Source organism: Nycticebus coucang, chromosome 3, assembly GCF_027406575.1.
Source record: "Nycticebus coucang isolate mNycCou1 chromosome 3, mNycCou1.pri, whole genome shotgun sequence".
Lineage (NCBI taxonomy): Eukaryota > Metazoa > Chordata > Mammalia > Primates > Lorisidae > Nycticebus > Nycticebus coucang.
Window position 1 is genome coordinate 87,669,609 of NC_069782.1, and position 8,274 is coordinate 87,677,882.

General features: G+C 44.9%; 1 pseudogene; it reads right to left on the reverse strand.

Moving 5' to 3' along the window:
- Positions 1–7,352: 7,352 nt before the first annotated feature.
- LOC128581766 (pre-mRNA-splicing factor SPF27-like) lies at positions 7,353–8,029 on the reverse strand (annotated as a pseudogene).
- Between the last annotated feature and the right edge of the window lie 245 nt (positions 8,030–8,274).

The window sequence follows — 8,274 nt, forward strand, 5'->3', positions numbered from 1 at the left end:
GACCGCCTGGGCCACAGAGGACACGCCAAAGCCACCAGGAGGCTTCTTAACAGCAAGTCAGGGGCCATGAGGACAGGGGAATGGTTCATACAGGGACAGAAAAGAGGACAAGCACCACAGAAAGGTGGCAGTCTGGGGGAAGGGACAGTCCAGAATGGTGTTGGGGCTTTAGGGGTTGGTAACTGAGGGACAACATGACACCTGTGTCTGGCATGGTGGAGTCAGGGCAGGTGGGCAGTCTGTCAGGGAGGGTGTGTACTGGCTTTGTGCCAGCTGAGTCAGAGAGTGAGACAGGGCAAAGCCAGCACTCCAGCCTGGCAGAGCCGCAGGCACTGGTCATGGGAAGAGCAATGAGGAGCCTGGGTGACAGGTGACCCCGGAAGGATGGCTTCCTGCAGGAAAGGAGCACAGTCTGGTGTTCACTGACACATTGTGGATAGGGATGGGAGTTACTCACTCAGAGCTGTTCGTGACCTAAGGATCCAAGTCTTCTGATCCCTGAGCCCTCTATCTGGCCCCTGCCTGTCTTGGTAGTGTTTTCCCCTGGGAGCCCAAGAATCTGACAAAAATCCCTTGGCGGGAGCTCCTCTGCCTTTAGGCACTGCCAGAGCCCATCTTGGTGGGCAGACTTTTCTGAGGCTCGGTCTGGGACCTGTGTTCTCAGCTTATTGCCACAGAATGATGGATTTTAAACCAATGCTGGGAGATCATCGCTTTGCTCACCTGTGCTGTGACTGGAGGACCATTTAGAAACCTGGTCTGGTTCTCTCCCTGGTGGGGTATGTGTGCAGGACATGGAGCTAGACCCCAGGGGTCAGCCCCTGCTGATCCCTGCTGACCCTGCCACACCAACCTGTCCCCACGCTGGCTTTGTGGATTCAGCCACAACCCCCACCCCAAGACTTCTATCCCTGTTTCCCTCTGACCCCCCCCTGCAGAGGGGCACGTTCTGCTGCACTGTAGTCCAGCTTTTGCTGTAGCCTCCACCAGGGCAGGATCTCAGTGTCCCTGCACCTGTCACCACAAGGGACACATTCAGAAAGTGTTGAGAAAGGAATGCAGAGTTGGGGACCTGTGCTCCATCCTGTGGGGCCCTGGTGTGTCCAGAGGCATGGAGACAGCCACCGGGGTTACTAGGCCACTCTTCCTGAGGCCAAGGGCAGAAACCTCCCTGCCTGACTCACTCGGGAGTGTTGGATTGCACAAGCTCAGAAAACTAAAAAAGGGTCTTCAAACCTGGGCCCTCCTTACCTCTCTCCTGCCCCTTTCTGTGTGCTTCTCCACTAGTTTTGCCTGCTCTGTCCTTATTTCCTCAGTCACAGGGCTGGGCCTGGCCAGGGCCGTTGAGACACACACCTGGGGACTGAACCCTTTCCTGTAAACATGACCCGGTTCTGCTCCCTGTAGCTTGCCCCACGTCCCACAGACTCTGCTGTTCCCCCATCAGACTTACCCAATTCCTGACATCCATCATCTGGAGGCCAGTAGCCCAGCTCCTGCTCCCCCCAGAGCTCCCCAGGCTTCCTGGCTAGGGGGGAGTGCTTCTGGGGGCCCTCACCAGTCAGCCTGACACAGTGCAGGGTGAAGTCATCACTCACCACTGCTTTTAGTCCCCTTCAGGGGCCTGGGGGAGAACCTTGAACAACGCCCCATACCTCAGTTTGCCCATCTGTCAAATCAAGATTACTGTAATACCCGCTTTATATCAACAGGGTCTGTGGGTATAAACACACTAAGTCTGACTCTGCTGTGGGGTAAGGCTCTGCCCTGTCGGGTCACACAGGACAGTGCATGGTGAATAAGAGATATGAGCTGACTGGTTGACAGCGTGTCACATTGGGCTAATATGTCAGAAGAGGCCTATTTCCTGTTAGAGGTTGATTCACCTCATATCAAGGAAGTGAGACTGCATTTGGTTAATGTGGTTACTCTGCCTTCTTCTAAGAAGGATTTAAGGTGGCTGGGTGTGATAAAAAGAATTTCTGCATTGGATAAGGGAAAGGCCCCAAGTTCCATTTTGCATTTCTTTATCCCCTCAATAAGTATCAATTTGCCACTTGGTAAGTTTCTGGTCACGTGAAGTGTGAAAGTCCATATGATTTCTTTTTTAAAGGGGCTCCACATACCAAAGAAAAGACAGGTCATAAACAGACAAATGTTAACATGGCAGGGCAGACGCCATTCAGAGACAGCGAATCGTCCCTTCCAGAGTTGCTACAGCCTCTGGTTTCCCAATCAGGTAAATGTGAAACTTTCTGCTGGGTGGGGAGACAGGTGGGCAGGGAAAAGAGGAAGACGTGTGCTGTCCAACAGCGCCCAGTAGGAGAGACAGGAGAAGACAAGGCAGCACTCATTTTCTTGGCCACTGGCATCCACTCCCTTCCAGCCAGACCCCACTCCTGAGCCCTCTCCACCGATGCTGTTGCTGATCTGCTGATCGTACTCAGTCTCTGTATCTCTGAAATGGAACTGAAGTCGAATGTATCATTTGAGTGTGTACATATAGAAACATTCCCCCATGGCTTCCACCAGTCTCAAAATGTCCAAAGACCTCAGAAAGGCTCTGGATTTTACTAATGTTAATGTGGAGAATTTCTGTTGTTGTTGTTATTGTTGTTTTGCGTGGGTGGGTGGACTCTTTGTGGGGACATGGTCACCAAGGGCTAAATCAGTTCCTATCCTGCAACCCACATCCCTCCATAGTAGCTCCATGCTCTGGGAAGCTAGAGTGCACTGCGCCCTGGGAGACAAAGGCTGCTCAGGGTCTCTTGCATGCATAAAGGCCCAGAGTGACCTCATACACAGGGCAGGGACCCTTCGACTCTCTCTGTAATAATTATTGTCTCTGAGACCCCAGGAGCACAGGCTGAAGAGAAGAACACAACTCAGGGTAAGGGGTGTTCATAACCAAGAGGATAAGAAGAGGTGGACAATATTTCAGGATTTTAGGAGAAGCAAATCCCTCTCCCACCATTAACAAAATGTCCCTTAGATTAGCTGCCTTCCCACCCTGAGGACTACATACTTCAGATTACTGGCTTTTTTGAATGTGGTACGCTTTTGTCATATAAAAATGCAAATGATCAGGAAAAGCTAGCGGTTCAAATCCTCATTCACCAATACTTTAATTACCAGCCAGTTGTATTATCAACTGACATATGTGGGTCAAAAGTTTTGAGATATGCAAAAATCAAGAAACATAAAATCCCTGTGGACAGAAACAAAGGAAGCCCTCCCAGCAACACCAATAAGCCCAGCAAGTTGAAACTTGCACAGGTGAATCAGAAAGGACACTGTCAACTGTGTTTCTTGGACATAACATAATGGATCATAACAAGTCTGTTTCAAAACTTTCATAGTGACTCACATACTGGTGAAAATGGCTGGCAGCCAGCTAAAAGTTAAGATTTGGACATGAAATAGGATGCAGGTGATCTTATCATTAGAATATGGAGATTGGCTTCTGCTGGGACAAGTAGGAAGGCTCAGGGACTGAGCTACAGCCCTCTCGGTTCTGCTGAAGGGGTATCTCCATCCATCCCTCAAAGCCTCCACTCCAGTCAGGAGCAGGGAACACCCTCTCTGCGGTGTAGCAGTGAGGATTATGCACTTCTGGGGGCACCACAGTGATCTTGCTATGATTTCCTCAGGCACATGTTCCAGAGGTGAGCCCCTGGCCCACACATGGTGGCTGAGGCAAAGAAAGATGACAAAAGCATCAGGGTTCACCACACCACATCACAGGCCTCACTCAACATTTAAGGGATGTAATGGGAGAAAAGATAATAAAGGCACGCGCAATAGGAGAGCCCCCCAACTCTGCCTCCTAGTTACCCACACTGGCAGTGGTGGTGACAGTGGTGTATGTGGGGGTGTGAGTGTCAGAGTAGGGTGGGAGACAGCACACCCCAGTGCCTTTGGTTCCCCTTCAAAATGCACTGTTTATTTTCTGCTAACAGATTCTTTGGGGGAGAACCACTATTATTAATTCTGTTTGCTTGTCATTGAAAGTTCAAGTCTGCTTTTTCTGAGCCCACACAGAGGGGCAATGGCTCAGGGAGGTGGCCCAGCTGGCACTGGCAGTCTGGAGAAGAGGAGCAGGTGAGGGGGGCTATCCTTGCAAGCTTCATGGAGAAGGCAAACATGGAGATTATGATTTGTATATAAAACTGTGCCCACTAAGGGAACCACTAGGCAGAGTCAGACAGAACATGTGGCCCAGAACAAGGTGATCTGGTTTCTTGGTTCCCCAACTACAAAAGAAGAACAATACAGTGGGAAGTTGAGAAATGAATGGTTTATCAGGAAATCTCATGCAACATCTGAGCCTACAAAGGAGACCTTGGTTCACCAACTGAGGCAGATCTGGCCACTCTGATTTCTGGGCCCTGTAAGGATGACCTGTGTGAAATCTTCTTCTCCTTCCAGCTTCTCCACTCAAGGCTCCAGACTTCCACTGTGTTCCTAGTAGTTTCAACAAAGGTCCTAAAGGACATGAAGAGGGTCTGGAGTTAGGCAATTGTCCTCTTGCAGCAGAGCAAAAGAGTTTATTACAGTGGAAAAGACTTCCCTGAACATCGTCCAGCCTGGGACCCAGAGCCCTTTGGCTGGGTCCAAATCCCAGCCCATCTCTAGCCTCATGGCTGGGGGAATTCTGTCTGAATTCAAAGAGGCTGAAGAGGGGAGGGAAAGCTACAACACTTACTGGGCTCCAGCTGCAAGTCAGTGTAAAGGAAATCATGTAAAACCAGAAAAAGATAAAATGGAGATTGCTCATATTTTTGATTTCATGCTACTATCTGTCTGGATAAAAAGCTGGTTCTTGCTATTTGTCTTCATCTGACATTTTTGAGAAAAAGTGGTTGGTAAAGTATCTAGGCGTAACAATTCACAACAAATAAAGAAATGGACAACTTATACTTGCTGGATCAGGCACTGAGGTTTAATAGCCCAGTCAATGCATTAAAACCCAAACGGTTTCAATTTGTCTCTCCCTATTAAAAGTCAAAAGTCTTAAGGGATGCAGGCGTGGTAACTTACACCTATAATCTCAGAACTCTGGGAGACTGAGGTGGGTGGATTGTCTGACTTTAGTTTTAGATGAGCCTGAGCAAGAGCAAGACCCCATCTCTAAAAAAAAAAGCCAGGTGTTGTGGGTGGGCACCTGTGTCCCAGGTACTCGGGAGGCAAGAGGATCACTTGAGCTATAAGAGTTTGAGGTTGCTGTGACACCACTGCACTGGACTAAGGACAACCAAGTGACACTGTCTTAAAAAGAAAAGGAGAGAGCCTCAAGGATATTATGGAGGCATTCTTTTCCTGACTGCTTTTTAAAATTTTGTTTATTTTTATTAAGTCATGTATACATAGATCATTAATACATTTATGCCTTTGTGGAATTCAGTGTGTTGATTATTTGCACAAATTGGAGTGTTTACATCCTACTGATTGACATAGCTTTCATCTCATTTACTTAATCACAGTGTTAAGCCATTTGTGTTCAATACTTGACAGATTTGACTTGTACCCTTGCAATATGCTCCATGGGTGTGGTCCCACCATTAACCCTCCCTCTATCTAACCACCTCTCTCACTTCCCCTTGCCCTTCTCTACCCTCCTTCATCCTGTGCTATGCTTGTGATTCATCTCCCATATGAAAAGTGTGAGTGATTATAAATTGGTTTTATAGTAGTACTGAGTACATTGGATATTTTTTACCCTTCCTGAGATACTTCTCTAAGAAGAATATTTTTCAGTTCCATCCATGTAAACATAAAAGAGGTAAAGTTTCCATCTTTTTTTAATGCTGCGTAGTATTCCATGGTATACATATTCCACAATTTATTGATCCATTCATGGGTTGATGGGCATTTGGGCTTCTTCCAAACTTGGCAATTATGAATTGAGCTGCAATGAACAATCTAGTGCATGTATCTTTGTTGCCAATTGATTTATGGTCTTTTGGATATACACCTAGTAGATTAATTGCAGGATCAAATGGCAGGTCTACATTTAGATCTCCAAACTTTTTTCCAAAAGGAACACACTAGCTTGCATTCCCACCAGCAGTGCAGAAGTGTTCCCTTTTCTCCACTTCCACACCAAAATCTGTAGTTTTGGGATTTTGTGATGTGGGCTACTCTTACTGGAGTTAGATGATATCTCAAAGTAGTTATAGTTTGCATTTCTCTGATGATTAAAGATGATGAGCATTTTTTCATGTGTCTGTAGACTGTGCACCTGTCTTCTTCAGAGAAGCTTCTGTTCATGTTTCCTGCCCACATGAAATGGGATCATTTGTTATTTTCTTATTAATAAGTTTGAGTTCTCTGTAAATTCTGGTTATTAGACCTTTGTTGGAAATATAACCTGAAAAAATCCTCTCCCATTCTGAGGGCTGTCTACTTGCTTTACTTACTGTGTTCTTGGCAGTGCAGAAGCTTTTCAGTTTGATCAGATCCCAGCAATGTAGTTTTGATGTTGTTTCAGTTGCTTAGGGGGTCCTCCTCATAAAGTATTCTCCCAGGCCAATTTTTTCAAGTGTTTCCCCTCTACTCTTTCCAAGAATTTTTATAGTTTCATGTCTTAAGTTTAAGTCCTTTAAGCAGTGAGAGTCAATTTTTGTTAGAGGAGAAAGGTATGGGTCCAGTTTCATTCTTCTACAAGTCACCAGCCAATTCACCCAGCACCATTTTAAATAGAGAATCTTCCCCTCAGTTTATATTTTGGATAGGCTTATCAAAGATCAAATGATGATAAATGTCTGGGTTCATATCTTGGTTTTCAATTCTGTTCTATAAGTCTACCCTCTCTATTTTTGTGCAAGTACCATGCTGTTTTGATCACTATAGATTTATAGTAAAATCTGAAATCTGGCAGCATGATACCACCTGATTTTTTTTTTTTTTATTTCTGAGTAATGTCTTGGCTATTCGAAGTTTTTTCTGTTTCCATATAAAATGAAGTACTAATTTTTTCAGCTCTTTAAAGTATGACAGTGGTGCTTTAATAGGGATTGCATTAAATCTGTAGATTGCTTTGGGAAGTATAGACATTTTAACAATGTTGATTCTTCCCAGCCATGAGCATGGTATATTTTTCCATTTGTTAACATCTTCAGCTATTTCTTTTTTCAGAATTTCATAGTTCTTTTTTTTAACCATGTTAGAAAATTTTATTTTTGCTAAGATATACAAACAGAATTAACACAACAGTCCACATACTCTATGGTTTCTAAGCATTTAACTATCAACTGTCACTGTGAGATGTTGCTGTCCTTCCTCAGAGTTCAGATGCATTCTGTGAAAACCCAAATTTTCTTCCTTTCTACACACAATGTTAATCTGTGCTTTCAGAAGTCTTGCCAGATGTTTTCTTTGTTTGCCTCTCCATGATGCTGCTTGAGTTGATAAATTTCATTTTCTAGTTGCACAATAGTCCATTCAATCTCATAATTCTTACTGACCAAGGACACCCAATTTGACTCCATTTACCTCAATTTAGATCCAGCTGTGAGTTGCATGTTCTTTTGCTGCCAGTTTAAACCTTGAATATATTTTCTTAACTTCTGAGGCTCTTTCTGTGCATGTTCATTCATATGAACTAGATTTTCATTACATACTTTCCAGGCATTATATCCGTGCTGTAACATCAGTTCCAAATTCTCAATTTGAACTGCCTGACTCTCTAACTGGGCCATAGAATTGATTACACATTCTTGCCACGCAGTAATGTCATTTTTCTGGCCTGAGGAAGAGCTAGAAGTTCATATCATTTCATACTGAGCAATTCAATTGGTTGCTGAGCAGCCAGTTTTTCAAATTCATTTCTCATTATGTCAGTTTCAAAAACAGAATAATCCAGGGCTGTCAGGTAGCTCAGGTAGTTCTTAGTTGGTCAGTATCTACAGGTTTCCTCTTTCACCAGTGCCACAGCCGCTTCCCACACACCAGGCACTTCATAACCTTGATCAAAATATGGCAGTGCATCCACCACAACCCTTCCAGCCACCAAACTGGTACCGGCCATTACCGGATCCTAGGCTGTCCTGCACTCATTTTCGTGGTTCTCTTTATAGAGCTCTTTCACATGCTTTGTTAGATACACTCCCAGATATTTCATCTTCTTTGGCACTATTGTAAAGGGAATACAGTCCTTGATTGTTTTTCCACCTTGACTATTGTTCATATATACAGAGGCTACAGATTTGTGGGTATTGATTTTATATCCTGAGACATGGCTATATTCCTTGATCATTTCTAGAGTTTTGCAGT